Genomic DNA, 23,569 nt, shown 5'->3' with positions numbered 1-23,569 from the left:
ACCTACAATCCATCCTTGATGTCCTGTGGAACTTTATTGGTGACTGAGATGATACAACACCACATGCTTGAGCAGCAAACATCTGTCCAATGTCTGCAGGAGGAAAGAGTGCCCTGGAAGCAGGGCCTGGGGAGTCTTCTCCTGCCTCCAACTGGAGACACCCAGGGCCCTCAAAAGCTCAGAATTGCCATAGTACCACTTCCCACATGCTCCAAGGGGAAAAGCCATAAAAACAATGTCTGTGGCATTCGTTAGTTCCTGAATTTGTTCTTGAGGATGTTCATATTTCATCACCTTTTCCGTCGTGGCCTCTTTGAGGATGTTTTAGTGTATTCGTGTCTCACAGTGACATCCCCTCCATGGCCAAGGCCGAGCCCATCAGACATGGCACTGACACCTTGGGGATAAGGTACTACTGAAGGTATTGAAGGTCTTTAAGAAGGAAAAAGTTCTTGAGCAGCTGTCCAAAGAAGAGCAGAGGGAGAATATGTAAGGGAAACAGCTCTGCAGACCAGGGTTTACATAATTTCTATGGAATTATGAGAGGAATTTTGTACCTTGACAAAGCCACTCTGTGATGTTATCTGAGCAGCAGATTATGGATGTTGTTGGATGCCTCAAATAGCATCCTTCTTTGGCTCAGCTCAAACGGCACAAGCAGTTCCTGACCAAAACAGCCAAGCCTAAGGAGGTTATTCCTGTCAGAGACTCTGAAGTTAGGCAAAAATTCACCAGATGTGCAGGGCACAGTATGTTCAGGCCAACATCCTGCCAAATCCAGCTCCCATCCCCAGCCTGTCTCAGTCCTGGCAGCAGAGTCCTGCTCTGCCCAGAGCGTCCCAGGCTGGTGGCAAATGGAACACCCAGCAGGGCCTGACTGGAATGATTGTGCCCTTGCTTTGCTTCCAGGGCTGACAGATAGGCCGGACATGGAATTGGCTCTTCTGTACATATGTTTTATATGTTATTGTTTTGTTGTCCTTCTGTAAATATATTTCATACATTATTGTTGTTATATAGGCCCTGACAATGTAAATACATTTTATACACTGTTGTGTATAAAGATTCTTACAATGTAAATACATTCTGTAGTTCATTCGTTTTGCTGCTTTTCTGTAAATAAATAGTCTTTGTTTTTCACACCCCAGCTCTCTTTCCATTTGCTTTGTGCACATGTAGCATTTGCAGAGTTGTGCTTTCTACTTGGTCTGGGTTCCTGGGGCTGGAGGTGTCTGGGGGTGCTGGCACAGCCCCCGGGGGGTGGGGGAGGATCTGTGCACAGGGGGGTCCCACTTGGGAAGGTCCCGGCACTGGGCAATGCTGGTGGCACTGGGCTGGGGCAGAGCAGTGTCCCCAAGAGCAAAGCTGTCCCCAGCAGACAGGGAGTCTGACATGAGCAGCCCCTGCAGTGCTGCCCCCAAAGCAGACAGGAAACCTCCTGCTCCCCTTCCTGCTGGAGCCAAAGGGACTCCTGGGATGACAGCTGGGATCAGGCCACAGAGATGCAAAATCCCAATTGATGCCCCGGAGGCCATGAGAGCCTTGGGAATTACTGGAATCAGGATGTGTGGAGAAGGTTTCGGAGCTGGAGGGGCTGATGTTTAAGCCTTTAAAGCTCCAAGCACTCCGGGCTTTGCTTCCCATCCCCATGGCATTACCCTGGGCCGTTGAAGAGCCCAAAGCCAAGTGAATGGTCCTTGCCCTGCCCGGATTCCTGCAGCTGGCAGCAGGCACTGGCCCATGTCCTCCCACTTAGGGTGACACGTTGAGGGGGCAGCTCAGGCTGCGGTGGGGAGGACCCAGGGAGCTTTGGTGTGAGGGTGCTGGTGCCAGGGTGCCAAGGTCCCCATGGGTGCAGGTGCCTCGAGGTGAGTGCAGGATGTGGGAGCTGTGGGTGCTGCAGAGAGTCCCGGGGAATGTGGTGCTGAGAGGTGCAGGGGTGTGGGATCAACGACAGATCAATCAACATATTTACTCCCTGTTGGTCCAAAACCAAGGAATGCAGACAAGGTGCTTCCCTGCACTTTCCCCTGCTCAGGCTCCATAGCCTTTCCCCATCCCGCAGCCCTGCAGATCTGCTGATCCCACACCCAGGGCCCTGCACCTCCCACTGCTCCAGCACCACAACCCTCTTTCTCTCAGGCTTTCACTCCACCCCCACCTTGTTGCTTTACCCAGATCTCCCACAAGAGATAAGTTGTGGGAGATAAGTTTTTATGAAATATTCTGTGCCCCACCTCCAGTCAGACACTCATTAATCCCTTTTCTGCTCCTTGGGGTCTCATGTAAGAGACTTGTCCACAGCAAAGCTCCCACTGGTGCAGCTCCAAGGACTGCACAAGGACAAAATCAGCAGAAAATCAGCCCTGGAGAGCAGAGGCTTTGACACCTGCTGGTATTTCCAGCCAAGAGCTGGTGAGAGGTTTTGGGAGAGTGGGGAGCAGGTGAAGGTGGATGCTGAGTCTGGGCAGGAGGACACTAAAAGGACCTTGTGAGAGAGCTGTGTAACAGAGCACAGAGTTGTCTCTGAGCCAAGGGAGAAGCTGCCCCGTTCCACACCAAGACAGGCCCTCTCACAGTCCCAGAAAGCACTGAGTGTATTAACTCTATCCTTGAGGAGGTGACAAAGGAAAAAGCAAAGGACTTCTGCACACCTCTATCTTTCCCTGCCCTGCTCCTACACTCCCACCACCATGCTATACCTGCTGGAGAGCCTGGAGATGCCCCATGAGCTGCCTTGAGGGAAACACCAGGATCTGGCAGCAATTTGTTCTGCTTCCCCTTCCCAAAACTAAACCAGCTCCTTCCTTTCCCATCCCATGAAACAGTCAAGTTTAAAATCTCTGTTGACAGGAGGAAAAGTACCGGCAAAACCTCAACTCTGGACATGAGGAAAGCAGACTTCAGGCTGCTCAGGGAATTAGGAAGTAAGGTCTCCTGGGAAAATGTTTTTGCGGGTGCTGGGGGCCATCAGTGCTGGTCACTTTTCAAACATTATCTCCTGAAGGCACTGGAGCAGCAATTCCCAAACATCAGAAGTCAAGCAGGTGAGACAGAAGGCGGCTTGGCTGAGCAGAGATCTTCTCTTGGAGATAAGGCAAAAAAGGAAGGTGTGTGCCCAGTGGAAGCAAAGTCAAGTGACATGGGAAGAATTCAGAGATGCTGCTTGTCACTGTAGGGAGAAAGTTTGTGTGGCCAAAGCTCAACTGGAGCTGATAGCTGCCAGAAAAGTGGGGGACAATAGAAGAGTTTTTTTCAAATACGTTAATGGCAATAGGCAGCATAGAAATATCATCTGCCCATTCCAGGATGGGGATGATCACCTCCCAAATAGGGACACAGACAAAGCAGATGTGTTTAACACTTTATTTGCCTCTGTCTTCAATAGGGATGATGGACCAAGGGGGTTTCAGTGCCCTGAGCTGCAGGGCCACAATTAGCGAGAATGATCAACTCCCAGTCGACCCTGAACTTGTGCAGGATCTGCTGCTCCAGCTGGATCCCTACAAATCTCTTGGGCCTGATGGGATTCATCTGAGAGTCCTCAAAGAGCTGCTGATGTCATCACAAAACCTCTCTCGATGATTTTTGAGTGGTCTTGGGAATCCAGGGAGGTCCCAGCTGACTGGAAGATGGTGAAAATTGTCCCGATTTTCAAGAAGGGCAAGAAGGAGGACCCTGGAAACTACAGCCCTGTCAGTCTCACTTCAGTGCCTGGTAAAGTTATGGAGAAGATTATTCTGGGAGGTGTTGAAAAACACCTGAAAGACAATGCAGTCATTGCTCACAGCCAGCAGGGCTTCAGGAGAGGAAAGTCCTGCTTATCAAACCTGATTTCCTTTTATGACAAGGTGACCCACCTGGCTGATGAACGGAAGCCAGTTGATGTGATCTTTTTTGGATTTCAGTAAAGCTTTTGATCCTGTCTCTCCCAGGATCCTTCTGGACAAACTCTTCATCCCACAGCTGGATAAACACATCCTGTGGAGGGTGATCAATTGGCTCACAGGTTGGGCACAGAGGGTGACAGTGACTGGGGTGACATCAGACTGGTGACCTGTCACTAGTGGGGTTCCACAGGGCTCCATCTTGGGGCCTGTGCTCTTCAACATCTTCATCAATGACTTGGACACAGGACTGGAAGTGACACTGAGCACGTTTTCAGGTGACCCAAAACTGAGGGCAGGGAGGCTCTGTAGAGAGATCTCGACAGATCAGAGTGCTGATAGGAAGTTCAACAAGGGGAAGTGCCAGATTCTGCCTCCAGGATGGGGCAACCCTGGATATACAGACAGATTGGAGAATGAGATGCTGGAAAGCAGCACCAGGAAGGGCCCTGGGGATCCTGGTGGGTGGCCAGTTGGCCCTGAGTCAGCAGTGCCCTGGCAGCCAGGAGGGCCAACCCTGTCCTGGGGGGCATCGGGCCCAGCACGGCCGGTCGGGCCAGGGAGGGGATCGTCCTGCTCTGCTCTGTCCTGGAGTGGCCTCAGTTTTGGGCACCGCAGTATAAGGAAGATATTGAGCCATTAGAGAGTGTCCAAAGGAGGGCAACGAAGATGGGGAAGGGCCTTGAGGGGAAGCCATGTGAGGACACTGAGGACACTTGTTGTGTTCAGATGGAGGAGACTGAGGGGAGACCTCATTGCAGTGACAACTTCCTTGAGAGGGGCAGAGGAAGGGCAGGCACTGATCTTTTCTCTGCAGAGATCAGTGAAAGGACCTGAGGGAAGGGCCTGAAGTTCTGCTAGGGGAGGTTTAGGCTGCGTATTAGAAAATGGTTCTTCCTCCAGACGGTGGCTGGGCACTGAACAGGCTCCCCAGGGCACTGGGTACAGCACCAAGGCTGACAGAGCTCAAGGAATTTTTGGATGACATTCTGGGGCACATGGTGTGACTCTTGGGGATGGTCCTGTGCAGGGCTAAGGGTTAGGGTTCGGGTTACCTTGTGGGAGTCTTCCAACTCAGCATATTCTGTGATTCTGTGTTTCCCCAACCGTGTGTCAGCACAAATCCAAAACACAGCCCTGTAGCAGCCACTGTGAAGAAAATTACCTATACCCAGCTGAAACCATCACATCCATTAAGGGCTTTCACAGCCACATTCCACAGTCCATCTGCCACCTGTAAACCAGTGACTCTGAGTTCCTGCTTCCTCAGCCTCAGGGATTGCCTTGTCTGCTCATTCCCTCCATTCACCGATGGCCTCAGTGGGGTTTGCTGACATCCTCAGAACTTGGAGGTTTCCGGATGAATTTTACTTCTCCAGCGGCTTGTTCAGAATTCAGATCTTCAGTTTTTTGGAATTCAGGGCCAGAGGGCTCATTAACATTCAAAACATCCTAACAAGACAAGCTCCTGGGTATTATTTACTTCTAAATCTTCAATTCTTTTGTGGTTAATTGGATAGATTTCAGAAGTGTCTTCAAAGTGAGTATATTATATTGAAAAAGCAATGAAGAAAGATTTTTTGTGCTATTTACTTTTTTACTCTTTATCTATTGATATCAGCAATGTCCAATTGATATCGATCCTGAGCACCTCCTAATTCAGCCTGAATAGATAAGAAAATCAAGACCTTTTATGTCTGACAATCAATCACATTTTGTCCCTACCTCTCAACCCAGCATTTCTCTCATCAAACCCCTGGGACTCAAAGCAGCCTTTTGCAAATCTGAGCTTCCGCCACTCAAGGCTGGACCTGCAGGTTTCAGCTCCTTGGCACCAACTCCCACCTGCTTTACTTGGAGAAGGAGCTTCAGGAAACACAGAGGGATGTTAATTTATTGTCAGCAAACAAAACTAAAGGAAGGCAAAGCTCAATAAAAAACAAAAGTCCTTCCTCTGCTGTATATTAAGTCCACATTGCCTCCACTGAAGTCCACTTCACACAGTAGGTAGTCCTAGACCAATGGCAAACACCTTCTTGTGTCAAGCACAGATCCCAAGGTCATCCCAAAACACTCCCTGTTCCTGATTCTGTCCATTCTCTTTGCACACAGCAAGTCACACGCTGAAGTCACAAGTTCACTTGATCCACAGAGGGAGGAAAGAGAGAAAATGAGTGAAATGCTCTATTTTGCAGCACTAAATCTGCACTAATCCCAATAGTCTGAAGTTACAGGAACTTTGCCAAACATCCACTGCAGCATCTGTCCACTGGGTAAAAATCTGTCTGCACAGCCAGGCTCAAGGAGTGGTGTGGAATGAAGTTACGTCCTTGGTGTTCCCAGGGCTCAGGGCTGGGGTCAGCTCAGTTAAATATCTTTCTTAATGATGTGGACAAGGGGATCAAGTGCACCCTCAGTCAGTTTGCAGCTGGGACCAGGTTGGGTGGGAGTGTTGATGTGCTGGAATGTGGCGTATTAATATAATACGTAAATGAATTACACGGACCCGGCTAGCTTGGTTGGGGGTTCAGCACCAAATCCTTTTTATTCAAATCACACAACACCTTATACACATGGGTTTAAAGTAACACGTGACTCCCTTGACCAATCACCACGGGGTAGCTCACTCACCAGAACTGAGGCAACAGGGATCATACAGGGATCATACTGGGACCAAAATGAGGGCTACTGGGAGTAACTGGGAGCATGCTGGAGGCCATATGGGATATACTGGGAGTGTCTGGGAGTCAGTGGGATCATACTGGTGGAAACTGAATCCTTCCTGGGGTAACTGGGAGTGACTGGGAATGACTACAACCATGCTGAGGGCAACTGGGGTACACTGGGATTGTCTGTAACCATGGTGGGGATGACTGAGACCACTCTGGGGGCAACTGGGACCATGCAGGCAGCAACTGAGAGCAACTGTGAGCGACTGGATCTACAGTGGGGCAACTGGGATTCACTGGGACCATGCTGGGGGAAGACTGGGACCATACTTGGATTGGCTGGGATGATACTGGGATCAGACTGGGATCACAGTGGGAGCAACTTGGCCCATGCTGAGGGCAACCGGGATCATATTGGGAGCAACTGGGAGCATACTGAGGGTAACTGGGGTCATACTGGGGTCATACCGGGAGTGACTAGGAGCATGTTGGGGGCAGCTGGGACAGGGAATGTCGAGGGACAGGGAATGGCCCGGGGACATGGAACAGTCCAGGGATAGGTAATGGCCCTGGGATATGGAATGGCCCCAGGACACGGAACAGCTGAGGAACATGGAATGGCTGGTTCCTGCCCTGGATCCCACGGCCAGGAACGCTCGTTTTCCCCCTCGTGGGCAGCGAGGGGCGCTGGAGGGTCCCTGTGAACCCCCTGCCCCCAAGTCACTCCTGGCACCGCTCCGGGACTCTGTCACCGATCGGTTGCTGCCCTGGGGCAGAGGGTTTGTTGCAGAGTTCGGGATTAACCCAACAAACTCGGGCGGGGGGGCAGCCCTGGACACCAGGGCTTTGCTGCCACGGCTCTGCAGGGGCTTCCCACGGGGTCACGGCCTCCTTTGGGCAGCCCCCGCTCCGGCGTGGGCTCCTCCCCGGGCTGCAGGAGGGACTCTGCTCCATCCCGAACTCATCCACAGGTCACAGGCCCTTCAGCTCAGGTTCTCACGGAGCTCCAGCCGGTTCAGTGCAGCGGCGCTGCCCCGGTGTCCCGCCAGGCCGGGCACCTCGCCAGGGCTGTGACTCCTAAAGCAGCGGCTCCGGGCACCTCGCCAGGGCTGTGACTCCTAAAGCAGCGGCTCCGGGCACCTCGCCAGGGCTGTGACTCCTGAAACAGCGGCTCCGGGCACCTCGCCAGGGCTGTGACTCCTGAAACAGCGGCTCCGGGCACATCGCCGGGGCTGTTTCTCGTAAAGCGCGTGGCTTTGAGGAAAGGGAGGTGGGATCGCGTTCAAAGTGCAAGGGGCGGGCGGGCACTCGCTGAGGCGGCGGCGGAGCTCGGACGCGGCCCCGGCGCGGTGGGACCCGCTCGGCCCTGCCGGGGCTCGGGGCTCGCTGCGGGCCGAGGGGGCGGGAGGCGCCGCGGGGAGCGGGCTCTGGCGGGCTCGGACCCCCGGGTCCCCTCCCCGGGGCCGCTGAGGGAGCGGCTGCCCACGGGCTCCTCCTTCCGCGCTGAGCCCCCGGCGGGCTCGGAAGGAGCCGCTGCCGCAGCAGCGCTGCCTCGTCCGGTTCCTCTCGGGAGGAGAGATGTGGCTGCCCTACAGCAGGGCAGCGTTCCCGGCCAGCTAGGAGCGAGCTTAGAGCCACCTGGGCTGGAGGGAGGTGTTCCTGGGCTGCAAAGTGCCTGGGCGGGGGCTGCTGGGCACAATCCTGAGCACCCTCGGGGCTGCTGGTTCCTCCTCCTTGGGAGGCTGAGCCCGTTCTGCAGCTGCCCTGGGCCAGGAGCTTCCAGGCGATGGCACCTGCATGTCACGACAGGGACACGACCGGGAGCTGGTCCGCAGCAGCTGTAGAGTCAGAGGGACCGGGCCGGGTCCTGAGCTCCCCCTTGTCTCCCCAGGTGCTGCCGCAGCGTCAGCGGGAGCAGGGACAGGGCAGGACTGAGCTGGCATCGCCCTCCTGAGCCCGGGGGTCCCACAGGGCCGGGTCCAGCTGTGCTCTCTCTTCACGGCCCATTCCATCTGCCCTGACAGTGGGGGTAAACTGCAGCCAAGGCTGAGCTGAACGAGGCTTTGTCACCACTTCTGATGCCTTGGGTACAAGATCTGGTGTGTCGTGGGCAGGGAGATGGCGCTTGTTACCCTGTAGTGAGTCAAGGGGAGGAGAGTGAATTCTGCTCCATTGATGGGATTGCAGAGCATCCCTTGGGTTCCCAGGCCGGACGGACCAGGGTGGTGGTTGTGGGCCAGACTGGGGGAGGGGGGGCTGGGCTGGACCAGGACGAAGCAAGTTTGGATTTGAGCTTAGTTCTCTCTTCCCAAGATTGCTGTGCCATATCCAGAGAGAATTTGTGAGGGGGAAGGAGGATGTGAGCCTAAGAGGAGAAATAATAGGCAGCTTCCTCTCCACATCCCACTCTGTCTCCCCAGGGCCTTCCCCTCCATCCCAGCCTGTGGGTCCCACTTTGGGGTCCAATGACCCCCCCAGGTGTCTCCTTGCAGGGACACCTCAGGTCAGGGCTGAATTACTCTTTTATTTTCAGATAAAAAGTAGAAATTCCTGTTGACTGGTTGGATTCCCTCTCTTTTGGTCACTACAGAAAAGACCCTTTGAATAATTCCCACGTGCACTTGTGGACTCATTTCCCTTCCCTGGGCAGCCAAAAAAAAAAGGCCACAACTCTAGTGGCCTGTAATAGTTTTGAACTGCTCTTTAGGACACAAAAGTCCTTTTTTCCCCCCAAACCCTGTGCCTTTGGGAGTATTTTCCATGGTAGGATCCTCTGTTATTCCCCAGTGGATCTGTTTTCTCCTCGTCTTCCAACTCCACCTGTTTTTCACTCCAAAATGCCCTAAACTGCAGCCTGGGTGTCAGAGACTGAAATGGTTAATGATTTATGTATTCTAGGAGACTTTTGCAGGCTTTTGACTTGCATGATACCTCTGATGAGCAATTGGGCCCCTCCCTCCCTCCAGTGCTGAAGGTGTGAAGCCCTGAAAAGGCAAGAGCTGAGCTTGCAGGCTTTTGACTGTTGATACATCTGCTGAGCAATCAGGCCCCTCCCTCCCTCTGCTAATCTTGAAAGGCGGGAACCAGGCGAGACACAAAAAACTCAGCACAGACCCAGGAGATGTTGGAGGCTCGAGGTACGGCCCGTGACACTAACCATGGATATAATAACCCATAACTTCTTGGAGTATGGGGGCTTCCCTCCTTCACCCCCAGCAGATCAAGGCCACCAGTTCAACTGACGGACATGGAAGCATCGCTGGACCCCGTGGGCGGTGACTATATACATCTGCCCACTCTCAGCTTTTCTTTCCCTTACTCTCCCTTGCTCTTATCCTGCCTTTCTCTCCCCTATGCATTTTCTTCCCCCCCCCCCAAGGTTATCTCTGTGTCACATTGTTGTACGACAGCTGTTGTATGCTAGCAAACTGCTAGCATGCCTGTTGATACAGAATTGTTAAAATAAACCTTGCCAGTATATGTTTTCAGACACCGATTATTTAGTGTCGTTTCACTCTAATCCACCCCAAGGGAATTATTGATAAAAACCTGAGTTACCCCCTCTCCCCTTTTCCTGGGGTGGGTCGTAACACTGGGGCAGGAGGAATTTGGGGGTTGGGGACAGTAAAAAACTGCTGCATCACTTAAACCTTATTCAAAAATCAAGTGTTTGGGTGGGAAAAATGATCCTTTTGGTTCTTACATTGCAAACACAGGCAGAGGGTTCTTACCTGGAGAATATTTCGCTATGGAGCAAATGCTGGGTGCAGGGGCTGGTACTAATTTGAATTTGTTGATGTCAGGGTTTAGAGAGAGTTTTAATAAATGTGGAAACTCTTTGCAGCTGCCAGTGACCCACCAGCAGCATCCACATGCTGTGTCAGTGGATTCTTGTCCTGTTTCTTTGGTTTTTTTCCTTATAAATATTCCCCAAATCACTCTTGTAGGATCAGTTTTGCTTTGCTGAACCTATTAATTTTTAACTTTGTCTTGGGGAAAGGTAGAGCAGGAAAAGAATTTAGGAAAAACAATGAACCAGGAGAGAAAATATGTCCAATGTGGGAGGTTGGAGCAGTGGTAACGGGAGCAAGCACAGGCTGGGACAGGAAACAGTGAACAGAAACGAGCCTTGGGGAAAGGAAGAGGGTTAGAAAAAGGCTCTGACTGCCTGGGGGGTAGTCTCAGGGACTATCAGCTTTTTGTGGTTTGATATTTTGACCATGGGAGCATCCTGGCAAAGCCCCAGGACGGAGCAGGACCTGCCCAGGCCCTGGGATCTGGGGCTGTTGTCCCAGATCAGCTCGTGGCAGGAGGAGCTGAGGGTGCCCCTGTCCCCTCTGTGCCCCCCCAGGGGTGGCAGAAGTCCCTTTGGGAGGCAGGTCCAGAGGCACCATCCCCTGTCCCAGGGGCTCCCCGAGCTGCCCTGCACAGGGTGGGCACACGGGGGGTGGGCTCAGGTGGGTCTGAAGGGCCGTCCAGCACCTTGTGGGGTGACCTGGGGGGTCTGGAGTGGGGACTGGGGCTGAAAACACCTCACAGTTGTGCAAGTCCTTGAGACAACACCTTCCCAGGGCACACAGAGCCGGCAGGAGCCAAGGCTGAGTTGGAAAAACAAAGCGAGTCCTGGTTCTTTGAAGGCTGAAATCACCTAAACCTGGCCAAGGGGAAATGGTGCTTGAATGTCCTGGGAGGAAACTGCCCCAAATCAGGGATTTGCCTCTCTCCAGTTCCCAGCCTGAGCAGGAACTCGCTTGGTTTGCACAGGGGAGGAATCGGCTGCTGCGATGGAGCTGCTGCAGGGGAGGGCAGAGGAAGGGACCAGTAAGAACCAGTTCTTGTTTCAAAGCTGGGCTTGAGTTTAGGTGTTGCGGGCAGCTAAAATTAGCTCAGAGAGCTGGGGGGAGGAGGAAGTAAGGAAGGTTAAAGGTGTTTGCAAGCTGTGGGTCTGGGGCATGGTGCCCATCCCACGGTGAAGGGGGGGATGCAGCCCCAAAATTCCTTGGAGGCTGATGACAGCACTGGGATGCCCACCCCAGCTGAGCCTGGAGCCCAGCTCACCTTCCTGAAGGTCCTGGCCCAGCAGCTCCTGCAGGGCTGGGACAGAACAAAGCCCCACAAGTGCCTCTGACACACAGCCCACGGCCTGAGCTCACAGAAACCAACAGTGCCCTCGCTGGGCAGCTCCTGGTGGCAACTGGTGTCTGAGTCTCTGGGATCCAATGACCAGAGCAGGGCAGAATAAGCAGGGCAGAAGCCATTGCTGCTCACCATGCCCTGGAGTCCCTGCTCTGATCGAGGAGATTACAAGGAACAGTGTTCAGGTGTTATCCAAAGGCAATTTTGAACTATTTCCCTCACTTGAAACAACAACAAAAAAAAGAGTGGGAACAATTTTCCCTCTTTTGATGCTCTCAGCTCTTGCACCCAGTAGATTGTGCTGTCGGCCACCCCGTTACTCACCCTCACAGGGCAACTGGGAGCTCAGCTCCATCCAGATACCCTGAAACTCCAGTTGGGCTTCAGGAGCTCCATCTACATTCCAGAACTTCCATGTCAGCTCAGGCTTGGCCTTGGTTTCCTGTCTGAGCTGCGTTAAAAGTATTCCGGCCTCAAGCTCCATTCCAGCCATCTCATTGACCCTCACCCATGGACTGTCTGTGTGAAGAACAGCTGGAGAAGCTCATCATCCCTCCCCTGTCCTGGAGGACTTCATCAACATCAACACATTTGGAAAGAACAGCAGCAGCCTCCAAATTCCTGGCACACAGGAAGGGCAGAGCTCTGCTGGAGTGCAGAAACCACAGTGGGATCGAGGCTCTGGTTCTGAACCCAGGGCCCAGCTGTGCTGCTGCTGCTGGAAAGGCTCATTCACTTAAAATCCACGATTTCCAGGACTCTGCCCTGAGACTTTGTGTAGAGCTCGCTGGGTAATTCAGTTGCACTTTGGCTGCTGTTGCCTTCACTTGTTGAAACTGGGCAGTGGATGGATCTGCCCTGGCACAGCAGGAACCAGCTCACAGGAGGGAGAAAAGCCTTAAAATTGTCTCAGTCTTCCAGCAGCACGAGCACTTCCCGACACAGAGAGCCCAGGGAGTGCAGGGGGTGGGGGGCCAAGCTCAAGAGAAATGTAATGAGAGCCAGACTTTAATTTTGTTGATCAATGCTTCACCTGCTCAGGAGATGTCTATGCATCTGTGTCAGTGCCCTCGTCTTCTGATGCACTTTCTATCGGCACACCTGCAAAAGATTAAAGAGCCAAAGGAAGTGAAAATTAAACACACACAGGAATTGGGTAGAGATCCAGCTACATCTGACTTTGTAGGTTCTGAAACTTGTGTTTTCAGATGTCTCGTGCCCTGTACAGAATCACAGAAACACAGACAAGGAGAGGTTGCAAGGGACCTCCAGAGATCATTTGGTCCAACCCAGATGGGACACCTGGAGCTGGGTGGCTAGAACCTCCTCCAGGGGCTTTTGAATATCCCCAAGGATGGAGACTCCCCCCCCCCCCCCCAGGTAACAATGTCTGTAAGACTCGGGGACTGGTTTGGGGCTCAGTGTCCTGGCTACACTTCTCTCTCTATCTTCTTGGAGATGTGCCTTCATCAGGTAAGAGGTAACAGACCCAAGCTGCAACATGAGAAATTCCCAATAAATGTGTGAAAAAAGGTTTTTGGTAGCTTTTTGCAGTGAGGGTGATCAAATATTAGAACAAGCTGAGATAAAGGAGGTGCAATACAGCAACACATGGGGCTGGGCTCCAAAGCCGTTGTATCAGAAACATCGCTGCAGGAGCTGAGGGTAGAGAAGTCAAGGCCATTTCTGATGAAAACTCCCTCAGTGCTGTCAGGTTTTGATGGCAGTTGTTTTGAACACTGTCTGGCCCTTGTGGTTGGCCCCACTCCTCCCTGTCTCCTTTACCACTCAGAGGAGAAAGTTCCAGGGTAGTTTGGGTCCTGTGTGCTGGTTTGGGCTGGGGCAGAGTTCCTTTTGTTCCCAGGGGCTGCTGTGGGGCTGTTTGGGATTTGTGCTGAACACGGGGATGATAACAGAGGTGTTTTCGTTATTGCTGGGTGGGGCTTACACAGAGACAAGGCCTTTTCTGCTCCTGGTGCTGCCACTCTGGGGAGGGGGCTGGGGGTGCCTGGGTGGTCGGGAGTGTTACCAAACAAGTTATATTTTCTTTTAAAAAGGAGTGTCTGCAGCAGTGGGGGAAGATGTTGGAAAATTCTTTTAACTTTAGTACAATAGTGTTTGATCCCACATCTGTGACTGATAGTCTTGTGCCACCTCCTGCTCCCTTATTTCCCTGTGTCAGTGACTGATATGGACTAGGAGATGTCTTAGTTTTGAGAACGAGGGTTGTGTGTCAGAGCAAAGAACGATAAGAGAAGTAAATTATGACCTGACCACGTCTTTGAGATCCTCTCCAGGAGAGAAGACTCATTAGAAGATCTTGGACCATATCCAAAGAAGTCCACAGAAATAATTCGGAAATGTAATGAAACCCTCAGCGAATCACCAACTGGGTAAGGTTGGAAGGGACCACTGGAGGTCTTCTAGTCCAACCTCCCTGCTCAAGCAAGGTCTCCTAGAGACCATTCTTCAGGATTATGTCTAGTTGGCTTTTGAGTATCTCCAAAGAAGGAGACGCCACAATCTCTCTAGGAACTGGCCCCAGTGCTGAGTCACCCTCACAGTAATGAATTCTTCCTTGTGTTCAGGTGGAAATTGCTTTGTTTCCCTTTCTGCCCATTGCCTCTTATCCTATTGCTCAGCACCACCCAGAAGAGCCTGGCTCCATCCTCCTGACCCTTCAAACACTTGTGTCCACTGATGACGTCCCCTCTCAGACTTCTCCAGACTAAACAGGCCCAGCTCCCTCAGCCTCTCCAGCCCCTGATCATCTCTGCAGCCTCAGTTGGACCCGCTGCAGGAGCTCCATGTTTCCCTTGTACTGAGGAACCCAGCACTGGACACAGCACTCCAGATGTGCCTCACCAGGGCTGCTCCTCCCTTGGCCTGCTGGCAAAGCTCTTCCGAAGGCAGCCCAGGCAGCCTTGGGCCTTCTTGGCCATTGCTGACCCTTGGCCAGCTCTCTGTCCACCAGAACCCCCAGGGCCTTCTCTGCACAGCTACTTGCCAGAGGGTCAGCCCTGAGCCTGGACTGGTGCCTGCACTTATTCCTGACCAGGTTCCTTGAATTGCTTGGATGGGTTGACTGCAGCAGGGCTGGGGAAAGAGCCCAGGCCCTGTGAGCCTTCCTGAGGCCTTGGCAAAGGCCTGGGGGGCAGGATGGGGGGTAGGGATCATCCCCCTCCCCGTCTGCAGACAGCATCCGTGGGCCATGGGAGACAACCCTCTGTCATGAGGAAGGTGAGTGTGTGGGAGGACTGGGAGTGGACACCTTTAGCACCCATCGGGTCAGAGCTGTCCTCACTGCCCTCAAAGACAAGGGAGAGAAGAGGGGCCTTGACCCCCTGCAGGGAACACTTCAGCATGGAGCTGTTTCAGTGTCACAGATCACAAAAGCTGTTTGTTCCCTGTGTGCAGAGGCCCAGACAAGTGGCCTTTAGTCACGGGATGGATTGTGGTGGTGATTCCCAGGACTGAAGGCAGCTTCTCTGGGTCTCTCCCCATGTCAGGGCCGTCCTTCTCCATCCCCTTTGAGGAGCTGTGCAGGACGAGCTCTCAGAGTGGTTTGCCTGTAGAGCAGCTTTGGTGTTCAGAGAGATGGAAGTGCTTGGGAATGGCCCTGCTCACCATGTTCCATCTCCATTTCTGCTCTGAAGAGCTGAAGGATGTGCTGTTTGGACCCCTGCCTATCGTGTAGTTCTTGTTCCAGAGTTTGAATTCTTTGGCGGAGCTGGTGGAATTCCTTGTCCATCTTGGATTTCTGGGCCTTCGCCATTTTCTTCGTTTTCCTGTCTGTGAAGGCAGAACAATGATCCTGGGTCACTGACTGTGATGGCTTTGCACAGTTACTGGTGGATTGAGATTGTAAACAAGTCACTCCCCTTTTGTTTCAACCTCTCCCTACCCCTCTCCAACAGTGAAGGGGCATATTATACTAGGTCCTCTCCATATAATGAAGAGATAAAAGTACAAAAATAACAATTTAAAAAGGAAATAGCAGGGCTCTCCTCTGAGTGTATTTTTCCTTCCTCACTCCCCCTTAGAAATCCTCAGCTCACAGGAATTCCATTCTACAATGCAGTTACCATGTTGAGATGGTTTTCCCTTTGCCCTCTGTCCCTTAGCAGGGAGGGGACAAGAAACTCAGGTCCACACTGGTGTCTGTGTCCCAGCTGACTCCTTCCCCTTCCCAGCACCAGCTCCTTCAGGGAGAGCTGTTCTCCACAGGCCCCTGTGCTCAGAGACACCTGCAGTGCTCATGGAGCTGGGTCTCCTTGTGGATCTTCAGGTTGGGATCACATGTGCCCCAACACAACCCCAGGAGTGGGGAGTGGGAGAAGGGGAGTGGGGAAAGGGAGAGAGATGCTGACAGGACTGCGAGGGGGGAACCTTAACAAGGATCAGGGGATCAGAGAACTCACAGCACACACTCTCTGCAGAGGTGAGGGAGACAAGTGTGGCCATGACCACCTGCAGAGAACACTTCAGCAGGGAGCTGTTTCAGGGTCAGGCAGCACAAAAGCTGTGCCCCATGTCAGGGCCGTCCTTCTCCAGCCCCTTTGAGGAGCTGTGCAGGACGAGCTCTCAGAGTGGTTTGCCTGTAGAGCAGCTTTGGTGTTCAGAGAGATGGAAGTCTGCTTGGGAATGGCCCTGCTCACTTAGTTCCCTGTTCAGGTCTTTGAGCAGCTGAATATCACACTTACTGGATTCCTGCCCTTTCTAGAGATCTTCACGCATAGCTTTCACTTGTTGGATGAGCTCCTGGAAGTCCTCCTTCATCAAAGATTCCTGGGCCTTTGAGGCCTTGGCTTCCCTTTTTCTTTCTGTGAAAAAAGACAGGTGTCATTGGGAGACTGAGACTGCCCCCTTGAAGGGGAGACCACCCGTCTGCCCTGAGTATGCTCAGATCCCCTGTTTTCAAGTCTCTTCTTCAGGGTCTCTTCTTAGGCCTTCCTCCAGGTTGTCTTTAATTCCTCTCTCCTCCTGAGAAATACTCACTTCAGAGGAATTAAACCTTGCACTCAAGGTGAAACATGTAAATGGGCTTTTTTGTCTTATTTCTTCATGCAGGGAGGGAACAAGAAACTCAGACTCAGGTCCCTCATGTCCAGCCTGTTTACTAATTTGTTTGCTCCACACTGCTTTTTCTTTAGAGAATCCTTTCTAATTCAGCAGCCTTGGAAAAGAACTCACTCATCCCTGAAAAACAGGGCTGGGGAATTCCCAAGCTGATGCACTGTGGCCACCATTAGTGATCTCTTCCCCAGCTTTCAAACCCTTTCCCACCAGGAGTTTGCTCCGGGAAGGAGCCTTGGTCTCTCTCCTGGAGCTCCAGTCTTCCTTGGGACATGGAGACTTTTTCTATCTTCCAACTTTTGTTTGTGGAAAGGAGTCTCAGCACCACTGTGAGCCCTCAGAAACATGGGCTTGGAGCTCCTGTGCTGCTGGAGAGGAGCATTGACAGGAAGCCCCCTGCCCCCTCACTCCCCAAGGGCCTGGCCACGGGGGAGAGCCCAGGCCCTGCTGATTTCCAAGGGTTCCTTGAGGGAAGAACATTGCCCTGCCCTCATGCCAGCTGCAAAGAGCAGGGACAGACAAACAGCTGCCTTAGAACCTGGGCAGGATGGGAGCCAGCAGAGCCCAGGCTGTGCTGGGCAAAGCCACTGCCGGGGCAGCTCTGCACCCTGGGGGCCTGGACACCTGAATGAGGGTGGGAAATACAGCAAAGCACTTCTGGAGGCCCTTGGAAGTGGGAATTTATGGACAGATGGGACTATTTGACCTCACTGTGCTGGGCCCTCATGCACAACAGGCCTTTGTCTCTTCTCTTTGTTCGGCAGGGTTTAGTTTCCAGGTAGCGTGGGCAAGTCCTGGCCCTCACCTGCACGGAAAGGCTTCTCCCTTTTGGCCCTGGAGGAAAGCCCAGGAGGAGATTCCTCCTTTAGTGGTCAAGGGAAGGAAAGGAAATCCCAAAAGTGCTGTGTTATGTCTTTCAATCCTTACCAATTGTGAGGGATACCCTCTGCTAGAGCAGGACGTGTCTCTGGTCAAAGAGGGACATCCCTCTGACCAAACTCACCCCACCCCAAAGGCCAGGCCTCCTGCTGTGCACTGAAGGGGTTCTGCATGTAACATGCTGAGAGGCTTTGCTTCTCTCAGGGATAACACCTCACATCCCAGAGGTTCCCAGGGATGAGCACAGGCACCAGGAATGGGATCAGCTCACTCACCTCTATGCTCATGGAATTCGTCTATGGCCACACCGGCCAGCTTCAGACCAACCATAGCAACTGTGCATCAGGGTCACATGAAAATAAAAGAAAAAGAGGATATTTAAGAAGGACCTTTCCCTGAGGAACTCCTGGAATGCATTGAGCAGGTTCTGGGGCAGAACACACCACCCAGCTGGCCCTGGAACCACAAGGTCCTGTGCACCAGAGCCCGACAGCAGCGCTGGGGGGGCTCTGACCTTCGAGGCCACTCAGGCTCTCCTGGCCAAGAACCTGCCTCGGCTGCCACAGCATTCAGGCACCACACAGGTGCCTCAGCACAGTCCCACCAGAACAGAGACACCCCCAAAGTGTGAGACACTCCTCCTCCACACTGCACGAGTGGAGAGGGACCTCTCAGGGCCCTTCATTGTCCCTTGGCCTTTTCATTTGGACCTGTCTTCTCAAAGACTTTCAGATGACCACAGGCAAGAGGAATGGGATCCAGCACACCTACTTATCCCAAATACATCTCTTAGGACACTCTGCCACCAGCTCTCCATTTCTGCCCACTGGGTTCACATGGAAAAAAAAAAGAAAAAAAGGAAACTTCACTAGGACTTTTCCCTCCAGATTTGAAGAATGCATGAAGGAGCTTTTTGGGGAAACACATATCCCTTAACTGCTCAAACCTCTGATGTACTTGAGGTTTTTAAAATCACATATTTTCCCTTCTATCACTGTTCAAACAGAAGAAACACAGCTCTTACCAGCTCCTCCAATGACTTAGATGCTTGTTCTGTCCCAGGTCCTTTTCTCAGGGTTCACTCTGCAATGCAAGAGAAAAGGGGAGCAAAATCTATGGGGTGGGCACAGGACTAGAGAAGAGAAGGCAGTTGAGAAGATCTGGGGGGGCAGCAAAGAGAGACAAGGGGCTGTGAACTGCCAAGCCTTTGCCTTCCCTGGGGTTTGCTGGAACAAGGGCTGAACCCTGCTGCTCCCCTATGATCCACCCCAGGGCCTTTGCTGGGCTTTATGAGAGCCAGGGACGAGCCTGCCTGGTGTGAATTTAGGAGAATAACATTGATGACACACCCGTGTTTCGGTTGTGCCTCAGTCGTGCTCACCCCAAGTCAAGGACCTTTCAGTTGTCCATGATCTGCCTGGGAGGAGCTGCACAAGAAACCAGGATGGAGCACAGCCAGGATAGGTGACCTGAATGGGCCAGAGGGATATTCCAGAGCCCAGAATGTCATGCCCAGCAGAGAGGGACAGTCCCTGCCCTAAGGTCTGCTGTGGATGGGGGGTCATGCTGTGTATTGCAAACCCCGATTCCACTGGCATTGCCCAGAGGGGCAGACTGCTCTGCTGCAGGTGTTCCTGCTTAGGCAGTCATGCTTTTCTGCTGGTTTTTGTTGTTGTAGACACTGATATTCTTAGGGAAATCTCACCAACACTTGAAGGACAACTGGAGGATTCCCACTTCAGTGCCCCCCCAGTGAAGTGGTTCCTGACTGCCACAGTGTCCCTGTCACTGTGCAGGTGTGGTGGACCAGGTGCTTAGCTGAGGGGTTAAACCCTTCCCCTGGCTGTGCTCCTGCTCACTCAGCCCAGGATGCTGTTGGCTTTCTCTGCTGCTGCTGGTCCATGTGTTCCACCTCCCGTGTGCTGCCTTTTTGCCCTGGAGCTCAGGTAGTTCAGCCAAGCAGCCCCATGAGATGAGTGTTTAGTCAGGGGTACCTGGAGAGATCATTCCTGTCCTTGGAAGAGCCTGCCCTGTAAGATTTCCTGAGCTCCTTCACCCTTCAGATCTGCTTCCCATGCCACCATCCCATGCCCCAAGTTCATCCAAGTCTTCTCCTCTGCAGCCCCAGCTGTGTGCTCTGCTGCTGGCCTTACTCGCTGCCCTTTGGTGCCTGGGACCCCACTATTTCAGGGCTGGGACAGCCCAGGCTCACACTGATGATCACATCCCTGACCAGCTTGGGGGCCAGGACCAAGTCATTGGCCTCAAGGCTTCTCTGGGTTGCTCTCAGACTTCTCTAGAATTTCTAAGTGCCAAGACAGTGTCCTTCCCTTTCTGACTTCTCCGCTGCTCACTCACACAAGTCAACTTAACCTTTGCCCATCTTGCTGAGGATCTCCATATATTCAAGCTGCTCCTTCACACCATCCTCATCCTCCCTGACACTCCCTCTGGCACAGCCTCTCCCCTTCCATTGTGCTCCATCAGCGCTCAGGCACAGCCTTCCAAACCATCCCACAGTGCCATGAAAACCGCTCACTTCCCAGAGCTCCTACCTCCCATCCAGCTCTTGGGCTGCTCCAGAGTATTTGGTCACAGAAGCTGCTGTGACCAAGGACACCTCCCGCCTGGAGCTGCCCTGCCGAGGCTCCCCGGGCATGTCACGACCCAGGACCTTCACCTGGAGAAGAGAAAAATGGGAAGAGCTGAAGGAAAACCACGAAGCTCCAGAGCTGAGAGCTCAAAGGGCTGGGCAGGATCTTCTCCTGCCCCCACCCCCTTAGAGATGAGCTCCAAAATCCAGGCCCTGGCGTGGGAAACTCCCCTACGGTGCTTCAGAGGAGACTTGGGAGTGGAAAGTGGAGGGTTGATGTGTGATACTGGGAGCACTGGGGGGAGCCAGAGAGCCATACTGGGAGCACTGGGGGAAGCCAGCGAGTGATGCTGGGAGCACTGGGGTGGCACTGGAATTTTTAGCCTCCAAAACCCACAATGTGATGGGAAACAGGCCATGTGGCTCGAGTTAGGGCAGTTCAAGTGTAGCCGGTTGTAGCTGGCTTCCTGCCAAACCCCACAGGCTACAGAAGAAAAGCTCCCAAGAGGGAGAGAGAAGAAAAAAATGGAAAAGTGAAAGCTATATAAAATATATATATTTTACATAAATTACAGATATACAATTAAGGCGCTATGTACATATAAACACAGGAACCCCAAATCGCTCCCAAAAGGGAAAGAGGGGAAGGGAAAAAGGGAAAAGGGACAAAAAGGGACAAAAATGGACAAAAACAAAACAGGTCTGCGCAATCGAAAAACCCGGTAACCAACAAAATAAAGAACTAACAAAGTCTCACCACTTCCCTTGAGAAAAGCAGGACGGCCAGACCCGGCCCAGCACTGTCCCCTCACACAACAGCAGTCGTTGCAGCCTCAGCTCCAGACCAGCAAGGCCGACGCAGGGACCTTCCGTTCCCAAACCTCGCTGGGAGAAGAGAGGGCGAGGTCTCTCTGACCAGCTTATTTATACTTCATGTTACGTAAAGGAACAGCATGGAATACTTCCTGGGTCACTTCCCTAGTTCCTTCCTGCTTACAAGCTGGTCTCCAAGAAGGCCTAGACTGAAACTATCATATCAAGGTGCTAGAATACTGATTTTGGGAGCATTTAGGCTCAGAAACACCAATTATGGGAGCTTTGCGTCTTAGAAACAGTGATTTAAAGGGCTTTCCGGCTGAGAAACTGATCCAAACTCTGATTTAGGGAAATTTGGTGTTGAAAAACACCAATTTAAGGAGCATTTGGCTCAAAAACACTCATTTAGGGAGATGTTGGCATTAGAATTTCTGTTTTAGGCAGTTATTGAGCTCAGAAATTTCCAGTTAGGGAAATTGAGCTCAGAAACATTATTGAGCTCAGAAATACTCACCTAGGGAGCTCTTGGGGCCTGAAACAGAAATTCAGGGTGCATTTGTGTCCAGAAACACTGATTTAGGGAGCCTTGGGGCTCAGAATACACCACTTTAGGGAACCTCGGGCCTAAGAAACCCCAATTTGGGATGACTGAGGCTTAGAGAAACTGTTGTCGGGAGCTTTGGGTCAGGGAGAGTGATTTGGGGAGAGTTTTGGCTGAGAAAGAGTGATTGAAAGAGCTTCTGGACTGCAAAAGACCAATTTGAGCAGATTTCAGGCTCCGTAGCCCCCACTTAGACGGCTCTGGAGCTCCAACCCAGCGCTTTAGGGAGCTCTGGGTGCAGAAACATGAGCTGCGGGAGCAGCAGCAGCCCAGCAGGGCAGAGGTGGGACGAGGGGCTGCACTTACCGGGCCGGGGTCGGGCACCGGCGGCTCCGCGGCGGGAGGAGAGGGCCCGGCGGCTGCTCCTGGTCAAAGCCCGCTCCCGATCCACCCCCGTGGGCTTCACCCCCACCCGTACACCCTCCCCACCCAACCCTTGGGTTCCCTCCAGCTTTCTCGGAAACCACGAGTGAAAATGCTGCGGGCGGGGAGCGGTTCCCGGGGCGGGAGAGGAACCGGAGCCCCAGGGAGAGGAAAAGAGGGCACGGAGCTCGAGTTGGGGGGTTCGGGGCTCTGGAACCCCAATTTCAGGAACTTCGTGGCTTAGACACCTCTGTTTTGGTGGGTTTGGGGCAATAACAGTAAATTCAGGAGCTTTGGGGCTAAGAAAAATCGACTGGGGGGGCTTTGGGGTTGCAGAACAACGATTTCAGGAGCTTTTTGGCTCAGGAAAAAAACCTCTTGGGGAGCTCTGGGTCTCAGAAACACCAATTTAGCAAGCTTTGGGCTCAATAAAAAGAAAATGTAGGGATATTTTGAGCTCAGAAACAGCAATTTAGAGAGATTTTGGGCTCAGAATCACTCATTTAAGGACATTTTGGGGTCCAAAACACCGATTTAGGGAGCTTTGGGGCTGAGAAACAGGCATTCCAGGAGGATTTGGGCAATTTAGGTTGCATTTGGGTTCAGAAAGAATGATTTAGGGAGCCCTGGTGCTCCAAAACACCAATTTAGGGAACCTTGGGCCTAAGAAACCCCAATTTGGGGAGGTTGAGGCTCAGGAAACCTGGTATCAGGAGCTTTGGGTCAGGGATAGCGATTTAGGGATATTTTCAGCTCAGAAAGAGTGATTGAAAGAGCTTTTGGGCTCCAAAAGACCAAGTGAAGCAGATTTTGGGCTCAGTAGCCCCCATTTAGGCAGCTTTGGAACTCCAAACCAGCTTAGGGAGCTTGTGTGCTCATGAATTTTGGGAGCAGCAGTAGCAACACGGAGGAGTGGTGGGAGTAAGGGGCTGGCACTTGCTGGGACAGGGTTGGAACAAGTGGCTCGGCGGCTCCTCCCGGTGTGAGCAGAGGAGCCATGGAGAGAGGCTGCCCTGGCCCTGGGGCAGCAGGAGCTGCCTGAGCTGATGATCTCCTGAGCTTTCCAGACACAGAGTCCCTGTCCCTGACCTCCATTGCCTCCATTTCTTGCTGCAGGGCCAGACCTGACTGTGCTGCTCAGCTGGGCCGGGGCAGGGCAGGGATTTGGGCTTAATGGGGTGAAAAATACATGGAAAGAGCTCTCAGGAGCACAGTGGGAGAACATTTCCACGGGTGGGATCTGCATGGCTGCTGCACCACGTTCCAGGGCACCTCCTGGGGCCAGACCACATCTAAGGCTGCTGCTGAGTTGTGAGGGATGTGACAGATGTGACCCCACAGCCACCTCCCAGCCAGGGGCTCCTGCTGCCCATGAGATCCTGAGGCACAGCCGACTCCTCACAGCATTCCCACCCCTCTTCTCCTTGTGTCCCATGGGCTGAGCAGATACAGGTCAGCTCACATTCCTCTCCTAACACCATGTGCCTGCTCTGGGCCCTCCAGGTCCTTGTCCTGCTCCCCAGGGGAGTGTGAGAGTGTTGAGAATGTC

At 52.8% G+C, this 23,569-nt stretch overlaps 1 long non-coding RNA gene across 1 annotated transcript; it reads right to left on the bottom strand.

The window, feature by feature from the left end:
- Positions 1-11,872: 11,872 nt before the first annotated feature.
- On the bottom strand, positions 11,873-21,042 carry LOC114003837. The gene is made up of 8 exons (XR_005566640.1): positions 20,998-21,042; positions 20,203-20,327; positions 18,672-18,730; positions 18,415-18,473; positions 17,923-17,982; positions 16,396-16,515; positions 15,320-15,484; positions 11,873-12,793 (listed from the first exon to the last, which is right to left on the bottom strand). It is a non-coding gene; the product is annotated as an uncharacterized LOC114003837 (long non-coding RNA).
- Positions 21,043-23,569: the final 2,527 nt, after the last annotated feature.

Source organism: Pipra filicauda, unplaced genomic scaffold (assembly GCF_003945595.2).
Source record: "Pipra filicauda isolate LSUMZ 115617 unplaced genomic scaffold, ASM394559v2 scaffold779_size94194_pilon, whole genome shotgun sequence".
In the NCBI taxonomy this organism is placed as follows: Eukaryota; Metazoa; Chordata; class Aves; order Passeriformes; family Pipridae; genus Pipra; species Pipra filicauda.
The sequence above is the reverse complement of the archived record's forward strand: the minus strand, read 5'-3'. Positions and strand labels throughout refer to the sequence as shown.